The sequence below is a fragment of the Poecile atricapillus genome, chromosome 4, assembly GCF_030490865.1.
Source record: "Poecile atricapillus isolate bPoeAtr1 chromosome 4, bPoeAtr1.hap1, whole genome shotgun sequence".
Lineage (NCBI taxonomy): Eukaryota > Metazoa > Chordata > Aves > Passeriformes > Paridae > Poecile > Poecile atricapillus.
In genome coordinates, this window is record NC_081252.1 from 6,026,837 (window position 1) to 6,048,026 (window position 21,190).

General features: G+C 41.9%; 1 pseudogene; it reads left to right on the plus strand.

The window, feature by feature from the left end:
• The first annotated feature begins 19,052 nt into the window (after positions 1 to 19,052).
• Positions 19,053 to 20,183, plus strand: LOC131578673 (bifunctional heparan sulfate N-deacetylase/N-sulfotransferase 3-like; annotated as a pseudogene).
• Positions 20,184 to 21,190: the final 1,007 nt, after the last annotated feature.

Here is a 21,190-nt window from a genome sequence, read left to right on the forward strand (position 1 = left end):
AGAAATTGTCAACCTCCAGTGATTGTCCTTGAGACAAAACCATTTGAAATCTTTTTTTCTGTGGAAGGGAATTGTTTCTGTGTTACTTCCCATCATCCATTAAAAATGTGATGCCTGAAAAAAGTGCCGAGTGCTGTGTGATTTCCTTGGTAGTGTTCTTTGGAATGGCTTCCCCCCCATTTTCTGCAGCTGGCCCCAGAAAGGTAATAGATGGGTGAGAAGTTCTGAAAGGCCAACTGGTGTGGATCTTTGCCTCCTGTTTTGAGGTCTGTGGTGAGCTGTGAGTCCAAGAGCTGATCTGACGTGATGGTGAGAACAGAATTGAAGTTTTTGCAGCAGGATGGATGGATAGAAGCAAAGCCCAGCATGGCTGGCACCAGCAAATGAATTCAAATGCATCCCTGGAAGATATTGATTGGGTTGTTCTTCTAATATTGTGGTAGTAATTCTGATGTCTGAGTAGTGAACAAGCAACAAGTCCTGAACAGCTGATTTGTAGTCAATTTTCTATCTCTAATGTAGCAAAGAGATTTTTAAGAATTGTGTTTTTCTGTCCTGGCTGAGGAATGTGTTCTTCACGGGCTGAATCTTCCTATCACTTTGTTTTTGTAGAAGAGCAGTTTCAGCAGCAGATGATTTTCCTTGCCCTCCTTTTCATTTTTCTTGTATGTATTATTGCCTGGCAGGTTAACCTTTTCAAATTGGGTGCTGCAAAATGTTGCTCCTAAGGATAGTTGGTGTCAAAACAGGTTCTTTTCTGGCTTGGATTTAAACTATTGGAAGATGCAAGGTTTCTAATGAAGTTCCAGGATTGCATATCACTGGGACCTTGACTTCTTCCCTGCTTGTATCCAGAAGAACAGATTAGTGCCAGTTGAACTGCTGCCATATTATGTAGAGATCAGGAGTGGCCACCACAAGTGCTGTGCAATTCTTGGAAATTTGGTGATTTTTGTTAGAAATGATTTTTGCTTTGATAATGCAAGCTTCTCATATCCCTCTGCATTTGTGTTCCATTAATCATGGGGTTTTGTATTAACCACGGGCTTCAGTTTGCTGTCTTTTATCACTTCTTCAAATAGCAGTTTTCTACACTTGCTGGCTTGTTCCTTCTGACTTCAAATGGTATCTCTTGGGCACAGAACTTGATATTCTTGTGAACAGCGAAAAGAGCATTTTTTGTTCTGTCTTGATTTGATGGAGTGATTGCTGTGGAAGGACTGGGAGGTTTTGTGGTTGAAGATGAAAGAAGTTGAGCAGCCTTGGCAAGTAAGTGTGCCAGTTGAGAAGGTGAATCTCCAGAAACCCGCGTGCTTCAGCTGCAATATACAATCTCTGAGGCTGCTGCTGTCGGGGTGCCTTTTTTCTGTTGCTTTGGGAACCCATATTCTACACAGCATCATTTGTCAGAACTCCATTTCACTTTTACACTCCCTCTGTTTTCCCACTTGTGAATGATGGTTTTCTCCGTGCCTTTAACATGGGGAATTCTCGGTGATCAAAATAATCCATATTCCATCATGTTTTATGTTTCCTCTTGGAGTTTTTTCTAGTTTTCAAATAATTACCTTTTGTTTCTATCCGGTGGCATAATGCATTTACAGTTTCAGTGGGTTTTTTTCCCCAATTTCTAATCTTCCTCGGGCACTAGATAAGGGAGAAAAATCGTCTAGTTTCATGGCAAAGATTCTGTGTTATTCCATCCCTTTAAATGAATTAAAATATGGTTCTATTGCTCTCTGTTTCATTTCTTAACTTCATTTGGTAGAGTTTAGAAATCTCTTCCCATGAACTAGGTAGTGCAGAGTGCCTGCCTTGCTGTGCTGAACTCCTGGGTGAGCATCCCAGGCTTAGTTTAGAGATTTGCTTTTAAACATCCCTTATTCCTTGTGCAATCTATCATTTGGTTTGTTTGTAGTTGTGTTAGAAGATAAAGAGGAGGGGGATCACCATGTGAGACCCCAGTCGTGATGTTCTCCTTAAGCTGCTGTGCTGACAGCAGCATGGAAACTTCTCCTCAAAGCAAGGCAGATTCCAGGTCTGGAGAGTGAAGAATCCCAGCTTCTACAGCTGCTGGTCATTCCAGAGGTTTTGGTGGTGCTCATCACCCGTCTCCAGAGGCCATTTTGACAGGGAATTCAAATGGTTCAATGATTCAAATCTTCTGCGAAGAAATCACCCAACAGAAGGTCCCAAAGACTTGATGCTAGGAAACAAAAGTGACACTGCCCTAGCAAAGGGAATTCAGCCTCAGAGATGATTGATAACAGCACTTGAGGGAGGAGAAGAGATGGGGAGAACACACGGAGCAGTCTGGTTAACTCAGGTAAAGAGAATGCTAAACTCCTTCCCAGACACACAGAGGAGTCTAGTACTGATAGATTTATTAATTCCTGTTCAGGAGCAGCCCCATAGGATGGGCTCTAAGATACCTTGCCCTCTGCCAGCCTTCCCTCCAGCACTTTGGGAGGAACAGCTCCTTGGCCAGCTCCCTCTGAGGGTTGTGCTGACAATCCTGGGTGGCAGCACTCTCTGAGCTGGGAGTTTAGTATGTGTCTTCTTTTCTTGGGAGAGGACTGCAGGGAGTCATGATTTCAGGGGGAATTAAGACACAGGAGTTCTGTGTAGCTGATGAATAAAACTGGCCTGAGGAACACGTACGTTTGAGTATTTAATAGAGTATTGTGTAGTCTTTCCTTGCCTGCTATGAACAAAAGGCAGCTCCTTCACAGCCCTAAGTATTTTGATGCTCTAGTGCTATCCAAGATAATACTTATTTGAAATGTTCCTGTTAAAATATTCCATCCAGCACCAAAATAATTTGTTTTGTTTTATGGTAGCCACGAAGTAAAACGTGAAATTGTACAAGCTATAATAGATTTTTTTTTAGGTGTGTAGGTGTTTCAGCAGCTAAACAAAGGTTCTTCAAAGTGATATTTGACAAGTACTCTACGTTTCTGGAGGGTGAATGTGCATATAATATTGGAGTAATTTAAATTAGAGTTGCTTTCAGGTTGTTAACTATGGAGTGTACTCAGCTGGCAGTATCTGTACAGTGGAGTGCATGCACCCAGCACAGACAACTAGGTACAGGGAAAAACAGCACCTGGTTTGTAAAGGCACAGCTTTTTACCTTATAGCAGTGGCCTAAGGGTGGCTGAGTGGCATATTCAGTGGAAAGCCTAAGAGAGATGACATTTTTTAAGAGATTTTTCCCTTCTTACCACTAGAAGGGAGAAACAATCCAAACTACAAATTGGGCATAATAGTTTCAAGGATATGTAAATAGACCAGACAGCATGCAAGCAGCTGCAGTTATGGGCTGATAATCTGTTGTTTCCAGTTTAATGGGTGGTTTCTTGAGCCACAGAAGCAGGGAAAACGGCTTGGAAGGGGTCTTAGGCAGAAACCTTGTGCCCACATAGCTCCTTTGGAGGACTAATTAATCTGCAGATTTGTGTGTCAGAGAGACCAGAGTATTGCAAGGTAAAACTGTGATGAATTTGAGAGGAATCTGAATATTTTTTTATACTTTTTAAAATACAATTCAGACTAACCAAAGGATATTGTTCAATTCCTTCAGATGTTTGTAGCTCATCATTCCAACATCAGGCACTCCAGAGTTCTGCAGCCTTTGTTTGCCTATCTTATTGTGCTCCTTCAAGATTTAACAAAATGAAAAATTCATTTGTAGTGCTCAGCATGAGCCTCGGTGTCAGAATTGAGAGGAAAGCTGTTGTTGTTAGCATCAACAGGGCTGGTGCTGAAAGAATGGGACAGGACTGATCTCTGGGTTAGGTGATGAGCAGTTAATGCAAGTGAGATGGGAGGGAAGCAGACTGAGTGAAAGGGTGCTTCCATATGGCTGAAGTGAGATGTGTCCACGAGGCAAATGGAGCAGCTGGAAGTGAGGATGCAGAAGATTTCTGCAGGACGAGCCCTGTTTTTAATAGAGATTGTTCCAGGAAGACTTAGTGTGTCTCTGAGACACTCTGAAAGTGTCTCCTTTGGCACAGAGGCCTCTCTGTAATAATGAAGATGGCTCATAGACAAATGTGACATCATTAACACAGTTTTTAATATTTTTTTTGTTGTATGTCTTTTGAGTTTGTCAGCTGGAAGGAACCTGGTGAATGGAATCACTGTGTGACTAATGAGCTGTCTGTGGAACATCTGCAGTCTCAATACCTGCATCTCCAGTGAAAATAGTCTGGGAACTTCTGCCTTAATGGAACTTCAGACCACATACCTAGAAAAGGTTATCCTGTCATTTCTACTAAATTGGCTGCCAGGTTATTTTTTCTGACATTGCTTTTCTTTAGTGCTTGGATGATTCTGATCTGCCATCACCTATTCAGTTGTGCTCTGCCTAATTTTTCCTTAATATAAAATCAGGTCAAACAGGTACTTTTAGAGATGATGTTGCAGTAATTTTAATTTAAATTCATTCTAATATCAAACTCTGTTTTGTCAGTAAGTTGTTTGATGTGGCATTAAAATAATAATTAGTAGTCCTCAAATAAACATCAGTCTTTAAAATAGCCATAATAGAGAAATAACAAATATTATTCCTGAAGTCAAGGACTCCCTTGCCCTTGGGAACTGTATGACAGTGCCAGGATGTAGTGCCTCAAGGTTTCCTTGCTGTGCAAGTGTGATTGTGGCATTCCATTAATATTTGTTTGTGATAGAATCAACACAACAGAGCTTGAACCAAACACTGAGAAAATGTGATTTGTGGATGCATTGAAGCAACTGAATAATTCAGTCTGGCCAAAAGCTGAGGAAAGACTAGAAAACAAGTTTGGTTTTTTTGGTTTTTTTTAATTTCCAAGCAGGGAAATGTTATGAAAAACTGTCAGCCAAGTGTATTGCCTAGTTGTCTTGTATTACTGCATCTTGCAAGTGTAATTGAAACCCATCATCAAAGATGATCATCTTTTTCTGATTTTAAATGTAAGGAATAACTTGCTCCAGGTCAGTTATGGTCATTATTAAATGTGAGTAACTGGTGATATTATTTATATTTTTATCAGCACTAAATGCCTTTGACTGTAGGAATAAGTGTTCTTTGGGCTAGATATTGAAAATCAGAAATTATCTCTCAAGGAGTTTGTTAGCACACTGTAATTTTCTAACCATGTAGTGCAGATTTTATTTCTGAGGAGTGCAACTTGAGTGATTTATAGTGCTGACAAGACTAAGCTCAGCAAATGCATTAAGTGCTGCAACTTCCTTTTGAGAAAAAAAATGCTTTATGTTATCAAATAGTCATAAAACTTGCAATCATAAACCTACCTGTTCCTGTTAGCTAATCAGACTCGTTCTTCCATGGATAATATTTCAGACAGTGTTTTAGTAAATTGCATGTTTTATTGCGTTTGTAACACGGTAACCATCTTTTCCTCGATGGTTCACCAGCAGGGTACATGAGCAAGTCCCTTAAGAATATGCAAATGTTTGAAGTTGAAAACATGTCGCCCTCTTTGACTATGTAAATTCATTTAAAAATTCCATTTTATTGTTAATGACTAGAATAAAAAGGAAAGCTCTTGAATTAGGAGAAGAATTACGGTCAAGGTCCAAATTAGTACTCCAAGCTGTCAGGAGCCCTGAAGACATAAGATTTGCATCACCTCTGCTGCTATTGCCAGTTTGCATTTAGTTGCTTTGTAATTCCTGTCCCGTGGTATTACACTGACTTTCAGTTTGTCAGCTTCTCCTAGAAAACTGAATGCATCCAGCAGACAGCCAAATGAAGGACTGAGCCAGGGAAGGTGTACTACAGGAATTTGCTCATCTTCTTCCTTATGGAAAAGCACTGGAACAATCTAATTGAAAACAGAGACCTGGCTGGTGAGCAGTGAAATGGACTACAAACCAAAGATGCTGTCCTATAAATTATTCCCTTTATTCTGTTATCTCCCATCTTCTTGCTTGTCACTTCTCCTGTGACAGGGACAAAGATGGCAGTGAAAGTGAAGTGCCAGCCTTGGACTGCCTTTGTGGATGGAGAGGGTTCTGAGTGCTTGAGGTGAAGGAAGCCAGTTGGAGAATGAACAGTGTCTTAAAAAATTTAACAGTGCTTCCTTGTTCATTCTGAAAGTTATTATTCAGTGAGTCAAAGTTATTACTGAAATTGTGTCCATATTAAAAACAAGTCATTTTATTGACATTTGATCAGAAAATCAGCTTTATTAAGACTGGGAATAATTGTCCCAGGTTATTTATCTCAGGTTAATATTATAACAGCACACATGTCTGCAGTGTGTGTTCTCATTATCTGCGTTATATCTTTGTACAAATATTGAAATACCTAATAACAGGGAACTTGACATTTATTAGAGTGTAGGTTTGGAGAGGGCTAAATAATGCTTTTTAATGTAACTTGACAGCATGAAAATGCGAGTTTTATTAATTCCATTATTGGACTGCTGTAATAGAAAATTATAAAGAGATGCAACTTTGATTTATACTTTACTTCTACCTTACAAGTCTTTAATGTGTTATGGTTGCATTTGCTCAAATACATGGAGCAAAAAAAAAGGGATCTTGACTATTAATGTATTTTTCATTTACATAGCAACATCTAAGTATCTGTGCTTAGAAATAGAGGCGGTGCTAAATGTGCCTGTCTGACAGGTGGATAGTCAAAGAGATTCTTCATTCTGGAAAAACTCGGAGTGGAATCCTAAAAACTGAAATTTAGGATAAAATCATTCTTCATGTTTGCTGCTCTTCTGTTCCCAGGTAGGATAGTGGGCTGATACAGAGTTCCTAAAGAATCTTTAATGTTGGTATCAGGAAAGCATGTCAGGGTATTTATGCTATTTTTTAAATTATTATTATTTTTTTTATTTTTCTAAACACATATCTATGTTTACAGTTACTGTCCTGGGAAAGTCTTTAGAAAACTATGTTAGCAAGCTCAGAAGCTGAGTTTTCAGGGCGACACATGGGTAAATGAAATTAAGTGGTAAGGCTGACATGCTAAAGCCGCATTTTCTAGGCACAGCCCCTAGGAAACTTGACAGGGAATTGCATACAATATTTGTGGCATTATAAAGTGTTATTATTCACTGCTATTAGATGACCACCAGCTGCTAGCTTAAACCTACTACAATTTCTGCTCTAGAACAACCAAGCTGAAAGGTAGAATTCAAGTCCTTGTGATGGTAGTCCCCTTTTTCATATATTTGCACAATATCTAGTGCAGTGGGGCACTGTTAACAATAGGAAGTTTTAGCTTTTAATTTTAATCTTCAGTCTGTCTGGGTTAGCATTTGCCTTTAAGGTGACTTAACATTTTGCATGTAATTACAGTCTCTGGATCTTTGAAAAGAACTGTTTCTCTTGAGTTTTCTGAGTGGAATAAAATACACTTATTAGCCTGTAACCTTTTTTAAATCCCTCTCCCATATGGTATTCATGGGGCATCACCTATAACAATATAGGATAATAACCTGCATAATATGGGCTATCATGAATATTGATGAACAGGGTAATTAAGATCTCTGTGCATGGTGCATGATTACATATGGGCAACCTATTGACGTAATTTCTTAAGATTAAATCAAAATAATACATGATAAACATAAGAGTTCTACCGGTTTAGCTGATATTTCAATCCATTTCATGTTTGGGGAGAACTGAAATATTAATAAGCAGAAAGATCTGGTATTCAAATGAATTCTAGCAGGAAAGAAAACAATTTCTCCCTTTTTTTTCTTTACCTGTTGACTTGTGGGACAGATGACAAGCTGATATGTTTCCCTGGAGGCTAACATCTTATGTTCCAGAATACAGGCTTTCATTAAAAAATGATGACTTGTGAGGAGATGTTCATATTCATGTGAACAGAGTGCAGGTGCTCCTCTTCTCTAGTGCCCACAGACAGCCTGAAAGAACCAGTGTGACAAACAAACCACAGCTGAAACAGCCGATAGCAACTCCAGCATCAGTGATGAGGATTTATTCCTGTTCTTGTTGGGTTTGATCTCCCAGCACTATAAAAACTCTGGGCTCACTGATGGATGGATGCTCTGAATCCTCCATCAAGGCCGGGCCAGCACCGTGATGAGCAATGTGTGATGGTCACTCAAGCTCCATCTCCAGGTTAACCACACTTTTTGCCCTCACTGCTCACAGAATGCGTCTGCTTCGCTCTGGTGATTTAAGGGCTTCTTCTAATTTCCATCCTAACTTTCTGCACCAATTTTACCCAATTGTTATTATGCCAAAAATCTCTTTTTCTCAAATAGTTGTGAGCTACCACTGCATATTAATGTCTCCCCCTCGAGTGCTGCAGCTATATCAGCTCTCAACCTTCACCTCGACTATCATGCTGTGTATTCACCTGATCATGGGGACAGCTCTTCTCTCCACCTCTTCTGCTTGGAATCACTTTCCCCAAACTTTAACCAGCCTTCCAAGTGAGGGTGTACCTCAGCCATATGAAACAGCATCAACACTTCCATACATCCACCTCTTCTTTTCCTGTCTGAAAACTGCTTGCAGTATTTTCCAGACACATCACTTTGGCTGCTGACAGACAATCCCTAACTTTGACTGGTCCCCACGTCCTTTCTCACCTCAGTGATTGCCAGCTGATGAGCTCTCAGTTTGGAGCAGACAGTGCTGCCATTGATCCTGCAGATGAAAGATGAAACTATGCTGATTTTTCCAGCTGACTGTGAATGACATTCTGCTTTGGGAAGTGTTTGTATTACTGCTCAACTGAAGTGCTGGATATAGCAGTTTGAATGTTTTCCCTCTTTGCAATGTACAAGACTATTTTAGAACTTCTCTTTTGTTATTGGTGTGGAAAACAAATGGATTTTAGGGTAATAACACAGATTCTTAACTCTATTTTATTACATATTCTAAAATCAATTTTTAACAGAAGTTTTAATTACACATTACTTTCTTTCAAAGGGCAGAGATGCTCCAGATTGTTGGTTGTGCTTGCAGAGACTTGGTTTCTTTTTAATTTTCTTCCATCCCCATTATCCCTTTCCTGTAACCAATTTCAATATTGTTAAGGAGCTTTCACTCAAATTGACATACATTTGAAAAAACTCACTAAAATTAATACATTCTGAATCAATGCTGCTATTATTTTTTTTTTTTTTGTATATTTATTATCTTGGAACCTCTGACCCTGATATAATGGGAAGGAAGAGTCTTTTCTCTCTTTTCATAAGCAAATTTCTTGGTAAATTGCAATGGAAAATGCTCAGTCCTCCTCATTAATGGATCTGTCTTACACTTCACATGGCATGACTTGAGCAGTAAAGGGTGGGTTTGCAGCTCACACACACCTAATGAATTCCTGAGCTGCTTGAATTCCAGAGCTGCCCATTTGATCATTGTGCATAGATGACAGTTGTCTCGATACCCTGATGAATGTGGAACAAAACATATTTATAACAATAGTTTATTCTAAGCCTGGAGATAAAACTGCCTTTCTGCTGCCAAGCAGTCAGCACCCACAGCATGCAATGAGCAACTTCCTTCCACTGGTTTGAAAGACATTACTATCATGTATGCAGATAGTGAGATTTTTTAGGCTAAGTTATTGAAAATTAAATAGAAAGTTCTGAAAAGAAACAATAAATGGGTTTTCCATCTGAAAGCCAGTGGCTTTATAGGGAAAATCCCTAAGTGTGGCTGGTTTCCTGTATTGTTTGCTGCAGAATAGTCATTACACACTTCACAAGTGAAGGGTATTGTAATCACAATAATGGAAAAATGTAGCTCAGTTGTAAACTTGAACAGTGTTGGGGTTTTTTCTTTTCTGAGATAGCCTCTTAGCTGATTACATTTTGGACCACAAGCATTTCTTAAATGTTAGGCCACATTTTTCTTCTCATTATATAGATGCAACTTGTAAAGAAAACCTTTTCCAGTTTCACGAGTTTCTGATTAATCCGAAGAGCATTATAAATCTACAATAAGTTTGCCTTTTGACTAGCAGCATTTGTAATAGCTTTAAAAAAGTAATCATGAAATGACTAATAACAAGCAAGTGCCTTGATGCTCCTTGTTTTCAAATACCTATCTCAATTTAATGTCTTCCTGCAAGAAAATACCAACAAAAATAATACAAATAAAAATGACTGTTTGGTTAAAAGATGTCTCTAAACTTTGAAGTGGCAGGACTGGAAAAAGTATTTCTTTATTAATGGAAAAGTGTTGCTATTACAAGTAACGCTCCAAACGGTGACGACCCTTCTGATGTGCAGTGTAATCAGTCTGTACATGGTATGAGCAATCTGTGCTGGGAGTTGGAGTAATGATCACCACACCAAAAATAACCAAAATTTTGCACAGGTTTCAGCAGGACCAGGAGTTCATTTGCAGATGTAGAGCCATGCAGTGGTTAGAAGCGTTTCTTGCAGCAATTGCCTGAAAGTGCTGAGACCCTGAGACAGGGTGGGATTCAGTTCATTTGAGGAAGAGAGATTGCTGACGGTGCAGAAGGACGTGGAACAGGTGAAGACTTGAGCTGGAAGCAAAACATGAATGGGAAAGGGAGCATTTGTGTGTAGAGGCCGGCAGTGAGAAAGGCAGAAAGCTGAGTCCTTAGTTCACGGTGGAGTCTAGCAGTTGTCTAGATGTGTCTCTGTTTCGCCTGCAGTTCAGTAGGTTTTCCTCCTCCCTGATTTCTTGTCTGGATTTACTACTCATTTTCCTATTTTTTTGTCAAGTACTGTGTGCCAGGCAGAAATCCTGGCCAGAAGCGCAGTCAGCGGTGTCCTAAGATGTATTGCTCAAAGAACAGCTAAGACATCACTCCCAGTTCACGCTGCATTGACAGCTCAAGAGCAAAAAACCTGAAAAGTAGCACCAAGGATGATGAAAGCTGTTAATATTCCTGCCAGAAGCGCTCAGCGCTGCAGCTGGTGACGCTGAGCACCGCAGCCCTCAGCTGTGAGGTGTCTGGCACATCTCGGTGAGCAACCAAGTGCTTCCGAGGACAAGCGCTCTCCGACACGTTTCTGTCCAGGCTGGCCAGCGATAACCTAAAAACAGCTGCTCAGAGAGAAGGGTAGGAGAGAAACCGTGAGTTGGAGCTCACAGCTGAGAATTTTAGTCACTTGACTTCCACCCCATGCTTCCTAGCCTGTTCTAAGAAAAGTAGAGTCCCCAAAACAAGGCTCTGTCAGGATATTGTCCCGGTCGAGAAGCTTAATCTGGGAGAAAATCCCTTTCTGTAGAATACTGAGAGGGCAACAGGATTTCAGCTGGAGTCTCTATTCCAAGGATTAATAACCTTATACATAGTAAACCCTTTTGACAAGTTCTCTTTTCTGCTCTAAATCTAGCTGATGGACCTTGCGCTGTTTTTTAGCTTAGAAGACAGTAAAATTTGGGGTATTCAGTGTGTCATGAGAATTAAAGGGAGAAAAAGAGGAGAAAGTAAATGACAGTATTCTTGAATTACGAGCTGTCAATTCTCCTGATGTTTGGAAAGGCAACGTTCGGGTGACTTTTCTCCTTGAAGTTTTTGCCTTGCATCAGTCACAGAAAGGAAGGTTTGGACAGACAAGCACCAGTGATGGAGTTAATCCGATGTATTGAACTGTCAGCCATTAGGTGAGCTAACAATCACTGGGCAATTGTAGGTAAATTAGCTGGATCAAGAGGGCACTTGTAAAATTTATTAATTTTATTTCCCATTTGTGGAAGCTACTGCAGTTCAGACGGGGAACCGTAACTCCCTCACCTGCAGTAATGGAGCAGCTCCATCTCCAGAGCGAGGGATGCAGGGTATCAGTGAAAAATGCAGTGGGACTAACTGTGTTTAACATAGGGTTAGGAAATTCAATCAAGAAAAGCAGCGAGGCTGCAAACACATTAACTGGCATTCTCTCAAGATTTTAACCCTACATTGTCTTGACAAAATGGAATTGACCTCCCGGAATTTCCACCCTTGCCTTTAGACCGGCTCAGAAATCGGCCTAAAGCTGCTCCGAGAGCGGGGGATTGGGCGGGAGGGTGCGACTTCAACTTCCCCTCAGCGCGCCTGCAGCACGGGCTTCCTAAATTGGTTTCGGAGGAGCGGGGAAGAAAAATACTAAATCCTACTTTATTTAAGACAGGGATTAAGAATCCCACAAGGGAGGGCGCGGCGGCCCTCGTGTGGGAGGGGGGCGCGGCAGGTGCCGTGAGGGGCGGGCCCGCGGCTCGCTGAGGGCGGGAGCAGCCTGAGGGCGGCAGCAGGCTGAGGGCCCGGGCCCGGGGCCGCCCCCGGCCCGGCCGAGCCTCGGAGGAGGGCGGGCGATGCGGGAGGAGGCGCGGCGGAGCCCCCGCCCGCCCCTGGCCGGCGAGCGCGGCTCCTCCTCCGGGAGGGCGCGGCGAGGCTGGCGGGCGGTGCTGCAGCCCCGGCGGCAGCCCCGCCGCACCTCCGCGCCCGGGGCGACTCCGCGCCCGCCGGGTGCCGGCGCCTCTCCCGGAGGAGCCTGTGCTGAGGGCACGGCCGGCAGCGGGCTCTGAGGCAGCGCGGGGGGACATGTCGGCGGAGCGCGGCCGGAGGTGAGCAGCGGGGCGGGCGGTGCCCGCGGGCCCGGCGCGGCCGAGCCGCACAAGTCGGCGCTCGCCGGCCCCCTGATCCCGGCAAAGTTGTGCCCGAGCCGGCCGCAGGCTCCCGCTCCGCTGCGGGCACCGCCCGGGCCGGGAGCGCGGCGGGACGGGGCGGCTGCCCGGCGCTGAGGCTCCCGCTGCGGAGGCAGCGTTTGCGGGGCTGTTCGCTGGTGTTTCTTGGGCTTTGGGTTGGTTTTTCTTGTTTCCCGGCGCACTCGGCATCTGCCCGGCGCGGTCCCCGCAGCAGCCCTTCAGTGGCCGGGCTTTTCCCTTTCGCTCTCCTCGCGGCGTTCTGCGCGACGCTGTTGCCCTCTGGTGTTTGTGAGAATTGGTTATGGCTCTGTTGGGGAGCAAAATTTGTCAGCTTAGTGCGGTAATTCTTCATAACTTCAGGTGGTTATAGCTGCTTGGATTCCCCAGATCCCATCAGAAATGGATGTGTGTTGCTGCTCGTTTCAGCTGTCATGTGCAACCCTCGGGAAATGGCAGAAAACTTTTCTATTATTCAATTCACTACCTGGTGTGCTGTGCTGGATAATTGCTTCAGGGTTTGGTGTGGTGGCGTTTTCTCTTCCTAAGAAAATGGTAAGTGAAAGAAACGGGGTTTCTCTCGCTCTCAGTATCCCAGGCAGTTCTCTCTGAAGGAATGGTGCTGAACTCTGCCTTATTAACTCTTTATTCTTGGCAGCTGTAGGAGAAAAGGGAAGTAATGGTATGGGCATGGACCAGACAGTGTGCTGGACATTTATCTCAGAGACCTTGAGCAAATCATTTACTGTTTAGATAGTGAAGTTTCTGCAATTGCTGAAGAATTACAGGGTTTATCTCAGAAAAATTGTGTGATGTCAGGAGCTTAAAGCTCTTCCTGTAGAAAGTATTGTGTGAAGGTAAAGAGTGATGTGAAGACTAAACCAAACTTCTGTGTTCTGTTGAAGTCTTCAGAGCCTTCTTTTAAACTATTTTTAAACATTGTACGTTTAATGGTTATAAATATTTTTTCTTGACAAACTGTCATGTATGGATCTCTATCCTGGATCTCTATCACTAGAGACTTTTCAAAGGTGTCTCTAGTGCTGCATTAGGCAATGCAGCATGGAGCTAAGGATGTTACAGGAGAAACTGAGAACTGCTTACCTCAAGGACTTGAAAAAGAATGAAAAGAATTTCTATCCACCAGAATTGCTGTGCTGCCTAAACCATTGCCTTTTTTTTTTTTTTTAATTTCCTTCACAGCTATGAGAGAATATAAGCCCTTCAATATTCACACATTGCAGAGTTTGTTATGTGATATTAAAGGGTCTCAAAGACTTCCCTTGTCATGTCTCATATCACCATTTATACAAGCTGAAAATATCTTTTTAATATGCAGTTGTAAGGTCTCATTCTCAGCCTGGATTTACTCCTTTGAGCTGTTGAATACTTCAGTCAGTAAAATAATGCTGTAAGTAGGCATGCTCAGGGTTTGGACGCTTGTTTGGTGTTTTTGTAACTGATTTAACAATCTGAGCCCTGCTGTTCACCCCAGGTTTGGTTGTGTTCAGTTGCACTTTGCTGCTTCCTACCATATCATCTCTATATCCAAAGATTTCCATTCTAGTAACGCTAAAATGACTTCAGAATGCTTCCTTTGAGGAACTTGTATTTCTTAGTGACTGGCCAGAGCAGACCTTTATGTTCAAAGCAGTTAAGCAGCATTCTAATCATGTAAGATTTAAATGTCTGTAGTAATACACTAAACAATATGCCTCCTTTTTTTCTGCTCTTCATTTAAAACTCATCCTTCGTGTAATAAATCACCAGCATGTCACCAGCACTGTGGCACTGTCCAGGCAGGTAAAGAACAGGATGAGAATGATGGGGATTATTAGAAGAGAATTATTTAAAATATGTCCCCAGAAAAATGTGATCTACCTGAGTAATATTGATGGATACTCAACCCAGAACTAGCTCTCTTTTAGTAGTTCTTGATGAAAAGGGTTTTTGTTACCCTTTAACGGGATGTTTTTACTTATAAATATGACCCAGCTGTATTGTTTCTACTCAAGGGTCACAGTAAGCAGTTGCCCTAGCACGGGCCTGAGGTAAGACTAAACCAGAGTTTTCCTACTGGGCTTTGACAAATTTGATTTGAGAACAATTCCTCACTTATTTATGGATATTTCAGTTGAGACCATTGCTTTGGTCTTGGTATTACCACAGTGCAGAAAAGTTTCTTGTCATTTTAAAAATTGCGTTGATACTCATGACTCAACTTTAATAGATTTTTTTTAAAATTCTCTGCAGTTTTATGTGCCTGTGCAGGTACCTAGTTTCTTACTTGAGCGTCTTTTTTTACTGGATTGAGAACTGCTGTGAAGAATTTAGTAGGCTGTGTTCCCTGGAAGAGTTTCCATTAAATTATCAGGGTGACGTGATTTACAGAAGTCAAGAATTTGGTCATTTATTCTTACCAATGAAACAACAAACTAAAGAAAGCTGCAAGTGGTAGGAACTCGAGGTGTGCTTCATGTCTTTGGGGTTCCTCACAGTATTTGTTCTGTCATCAGTGGCACTTTGTTAGTGAATTTAAAAACCTGAAACAGAACAAGCAGAGCAATGATAAACCCCCCAAGCCAATCCAAACTGAAGATCTCTATTCAGATGCAGCTATTTTGTGCTGATTGCCTGCAGATGCCTGTAATTGTGACTGCCCAGCAGTGCTGTTCAGAGTGCTAAATCTTCTGCTTAAGAAGGTGATATTTCTTTATACTGCCAGCAAGATTTTCATGTGAACTAGTTCTGGGCTTCTGCAGTAGATGACAGGAGCACTGAGCCTTGCTGTCTGTGTTCATAACAAAATGCAACACTTGCTTCCGTGACTCAGCTTTCTCTTAGCAAGATCTTCTCCATAGTGAGACTGTAAGTTAAAAACCAAATTCTGAATATTCAAAGATGCTAATTTTCACCTTAAAATGAGCATTTTGGCACCTGCTACTTTGAGCAGCAGAGGTAAAGGGTTCTGGTCTGAATTTTAACATGGTGGCATGAAAATGCAAAATAGGACATCAAATGCAGGTTGTAGGAGAACAAATGCAGGTTCTTTTAAAGCAATGAAGTTCTCGATAAAAAAAAAACATGCAAATTTTATTGCTTCAAACCATGGAAAAATACCATACGGATTATTCTATAGGTAAAATTTATTGTGGCATCAGCTTTGTGGAACTTGGATTCATATAATATCTGACACCTGTTCTCAAGTGCTTTGAGGTACAGGTGGGACCACATTCCTCTGTCACTGAATTCCATGACTGTAGAAATCAAAAAGAGCTGAGACTGCTTATGCTATCTATGGGGTTTTTTCATGGTTTTTTTCACTAGAACAATACTAACAAGCTTGAACTCTTGTGAAGACTTCCTAGACTCTTTCTGTTTTTTTCCTTTAAGCCTTTTTCTTGGATATTTTTTATTGATGTCAAAGCTATCATGACTTCTCCTTCCTTTAGTAAAGTATTGTGTTCTTTTGTAATGAAAGTGAGACTCTTCAGGTACTGTCCTCTTCTGAAATGCTGCTTCTCACACACTCACTGTAGGTACATTGAGAATTAGACCTTTTGTCTGGTTTTACTGTAGGAAATGATAGTGAGCAAGGACCATCTTCCCTGAAGCCACGTCTAGAGATGTGATAAAGGTCGCTGTCCCAATCTCCATAGGCCCCACGGTGTGTCATGTGAGGAGCATCCCAAGGATGGCGCTGTCAGGGGTGCACTGTGAGTTATTTTAGCTGTAATACAGCACTAGAGTATCCAGCAAGATCTGTTGCTCAGGGGAAAATGCTGCTGTCCCTGGAGGAAAGGAACTGTATCTTGGCAAGGCCTTGAGACTGTTGATACTGTAAAATGCATGTTCTCTTTGAATTGTTTGTTTTCTTCTTCCTGCGTTCTTTTGAACTCCTGCCATACAAACCAGCAGGTGAAAATTACGTGAGCCTCAAGCTGATACAAGAGAGCGTGCATTTAAAACTTGTGCCTTGCTCTGTTCCGTCCTGCTTCCTGACTGTCTTCAGCAGGGACTGTGCCAAGTCTGGCTGTGTCCTGCTGCCTCAGAGAGTTCCTCATTCCTCACAGAGGAACCTCACATCTGTCTTGGCAGTTCCAGCCACTCCTCCTTGCAGCTGCCCGCTGTAGCCCCACGGGGGTGCCTGCAATTAGGAGCTGAGGATACAGGGACTGGGCTTTTCTTGAAGCAGACACGGGTTTCTGGGCTGGCTCCAGATTTTCCTCTCTATGGAATGGCATTAGGAACCGTGTCCTTGCTGCAAGTGTTTCTTGGGTTGCAACCCTTGTGTAATACCCAGTTCAACCAGCTCTGTCTCATCGGCCCTTCCTTGCTCTGAGCTTAGGTCAGTGTCAATTCTCACTTTTTCTGTATCTGGACCAGCCAGGTCTGTGGTTATCAAAGACAAGTAGGTGTATGTAGAGCTTTCCTGCAGAATGCAGTCAGTGATAATTTTAGGCACTAAAATGATGTGTTTCTTGGCATTCAGGCAGCTGAGCTGGAAACCCAAGATGAAGAGAACCCTTGGTGTGTGTAATGAAAAATCATCTGTCTGGAAGCCTCTGTCTGGTGTTAACTCCTTCAGGGTGGAACTTCTCTTTGTCACCTGACTTGTTCCCATGTTAAATGTCTCTCTTATGCCATCCAGACTGAAATTCTTGAAGCTGGTGTGGCAAGGATCAGACATTTCAATGCTTAAGAATGTTAATTTCTTCTAAAGGTACTTCCATGTTGTTGTTTGGTCTTTCTGCATTCCTCAGGTTTTTTTTCAGACAGAAACCGAGAAGCTGGGGTTGTGTTATTTTAGTCCAGCACTGATTAGTGAGCGTGGGTGAAGGGCAGGTTTCCTGCCCAAAAGCTTTGAGCAGGACTTTGTGCAGCTGCAGGTCAGGTTCAAGGCTGGGTTCAAGTCTTCCCAGAAGAGAAGGGATTGATAAAGAGGTATCTGAGTAGACAGTGAGGAGAGTAAAATCTATGCAGACAGCAGGAATCTTGCTCTGACTCTTAACTATGAATGAGACGGCTCACGTACGCTCGCTCTTGATGCTGAATTTTGCGGTTTTGATGAATAGAATGCCTTGGAGTTTCTTTTCCCCTCCCTCATCTGATCTTTCTCGTTTAGTTTTACTTGATGCTCATCTTGGCACCGGGAAGATCTGTCTTCAGGGTTTAATTAAATTTGTGGACATGACATAGGTACTGTTAAGTACATCATATTTTTTAGCTTTTTTGAAAATCTGGAGCGAAAGACCAATTTGCTTACAATGTAGGAATAAAAAAAGAAACCAACCAGGACTGGAAGGATTAAGCTCTCAGTTGGGAAATGACCATGTTAATGCCACACCTTATCCTAATCCCATTTCCAAATGGACCTGGGTGCAAACTACGCTGAAGTTAGAGTGGCCATGTTCTAGATCTTCACACACCTAATATTTTCCAAGATCTGCTTTGAAGCTTTGTTTATGACTTATGATCATTATTTTATGCTTGTCACACCATCCAGTTGTTTTACTAGGGAGTTTTGACAGCAGTTGTACTGCTGGCTTGAAAAATTATTCTTTCCTTAAATACAAGATAAAGCATAAGTATATCCTTAGGTGATCTGCCTGTTAGGTTTAACTTTTGAGTTATGACTTTCTCTTCTCCAATTTAAGAACTTGATTATTGTATTTTGTTTTTAATGCAAAGAATTGGCAAGTGCTTCTAACAGTCTGCAAGACTCCACAGTCCAGAGAAATGCTTTGTTTTCCTCTGATGTTGCAGGAAGGAGGTTTTGCTTTGAAAACATTCCTACAGTAGATGTAATCTAGAGTGCATCAGTGTATGTTTGTACAACAGTTGTGTACGTTCTTAGTTCTTGGGAAAAGTAATAAAAGATAAAATTTGTTTAATCATGTTCCCCCAGCTTTTTAGGAGTAGAAGGAAGAAGTTGATAAATTTTCTTCAGTATTTTGGTTGTTAGCAGCTGTCTACTTGGGAGTTAACTTTTATCTTTAGGTGAAAATAATTTCTAAAGCACAGTAAATACTTTGCTTTTATGCCTTGCTTTTCAGTACCTCTTCCTACTTTATTCGATCCTCTGAGTTGAGGAACCTGTGAGATTCAGAGACCTTCAAATGCACGTGGCAAGTAGTGGGAGCAGGGAAAAAAATACATTATTGCAAGATTTGGAGCTGTTGGTCTCCAACTCTCTGGCTGGCAGTGGTTTCTTTACTCCCCATTAGTTTAAGCAGGTGATACTTCACAAGGTGCTGCCTCAATTAAATCTCTGATTTTCTTTTCTTCTAGACCATACCTTGGGTAAAGCTCTGTGGAAGACAGATGTGTGTGCTGCAATGGTGACATAAATATTTCAGAGGACTGGAACAAGTTGTTGAGAATCTGTGTTTGTTTTTCATGCTGCTGTTGAGAACTATCTAAGGCAAGTAAACACCATGAGTTTTATCCTGAAACTTCACAGACATTTCCAAAGAAGAGTAATTTTACTGGCCACTTTTTGTATGGTGAGCATAGTTATTTCTGCCTACTACTTGTATAATGGCTACAAAGAGGAGAATGAGCTTCCTGAAACCTCTTCAGAAGTGGAATGTGGTGATCCTCAACCGTTGCCATACAAGCTGATGGAGATGAAGAGCACGAAGCCCATCGATCCCCTGAGGACAGACCAGGTAGTGCTGGTGTTTGTGGAAAGCCAGCACTCAAGCTTAGGCCAAGATATAAGAAGCATTCTGGAATCCAGCAGGTTTCAGTTTCACCTTGAGATTGCATCTGGGAAAGGTGACCTCCCAGTGCTTATAGACAAAAGCAGAGGCAAATACGCTCTCCTAGTGTATGAAAATATTCTGAAGTAGGTGAATATGGACTCTTGGAACAGAGGCCTTCTAGATAAGTACTGCCTGGAGTACGGTGTAGGTGTGATTGGATTTCACAAAGGCACTGAGAACAGCTTGCAGAGCTTTGAGTTGAAGGGTTTTCCTTTCCATGTCCACAGCAATCTGGGTGTTCAGGACTGTTGCATTAACCCTCATTCCCCACTGCTCCATGTGACTAAACCTTCTAAGCTTGAGGAAGGGCCCTTGCTTGGAAATGCCTGGGCCGTTTTCCAGGTTAATCACACAACTTATCAACCAGTGATATTTGCAAAAGTAAAGACACCAGAAAACCTTTCTCCACCTGCTGCTCTAGGTGCTCTCTATGCCACAGTAATACATGACTTGGGGCTCCACGATGGGATTCAACGAGTCCTTTTCGGCAATAACTTGAATTTTTGGCTGCACAAGCTGATTTTCATAGATGCCATCTCTTTCCTGTCTGGAAAGAAACTCACCCTATCCTTGGATAGGTACATTCTGGTTGACATAGATGATATCTTCGTTGGCAAGGATGGAACAAGGATGAACACCAACGATGTAGAGGTAAAGTATGTGCACAAACTGATGGTCAATGCAGCAAAGCGGTATTTTCATCTGAAAGTGAATAGTTGTTCATGGTTGGAACTGGAGGGCTCCACTCAGGAGCTGTTCATATTTATTGCACTTGTTGTGAGTCTTACAAGCAGGAGGTGAATGTGGTGAGCAGCAGTAAATGGCAGCATCAAATGTGAAGAGTGGACTGGGTTATTGGCTGTTTGAGATAGGTTTGGATGTCAGGAGCTGTTTGCAGCATTTCACCTCTCTCATCTCTGTTTTATGGCACTTGCTTGCAGGGAGGGTTTGTGCTAATATTGCTCTTAAAAGCTGTCAGTAAATGACTGGACAATTTCCATTTGAATGTTTAGAGCTGTACATTCCTGAAGGTCCTTTTCCACTCTGTTGTGCTGTTCAAGTGAGGTGACAGTGGTTGGTCAGTAGCACTAACATCTTCCCATTATTTCTTCCTGTGTTTCTTGTGTGCTTTTTGTGAGGAGTGTTGTCCCAAAGCAGGAAATAGGAGATCACCTTTCTCAACTTGGTCTAGAAGCTGCAAATCTCTAACATCCTGATTGTTGCCCTGTTTGCACTAAAGAGAAGGGAGAATGTTTTCTTAGAAGTTTGTTAATGGGATGAGGAACTGCAAGAAGGAAAGACAAGGACAGCACTGCATGCAGTGGGTCATTTTTGTTTCATTTTTAACCAAGTTTTTGGGTTTCTTCAGTGTTAATACACTTGTCAAGCCACAGCAGCTCTGCATTCTTTGCTCTCTTAAATGAAAGGTTTGACCCTGTGGTTAAACTTTTAATTTGCTTTAAAATTGCATTTGCTCTTTTCCAAAACATTCTCTGTACATGCACTTAAAAATGAGATTTACCTCCTTGTTAAGTAGGTGTTTTCCTTAGGCAAACAAATCCCATGGGAGAGAGCAGAAATAAAGGTGAAGCTTCCTAAATGGTTTTTCCATGGAGAAGAGGATGGCAGTGTTTGAGTTAGGTGAGTGAGCATCCTTGGAGAGTCTCCTGAATGCAAACTCAGATGGCAGGAAAAAAGTCAAGTCTGGCCAGCATCACTGGCAGAACTTGTGTTGTTCTGCAGGAGCAGAACTTTCTGGTAACAAAGTGGCTGAAATAAAGCCTGAATAAATCCATCACTGAGTTGTG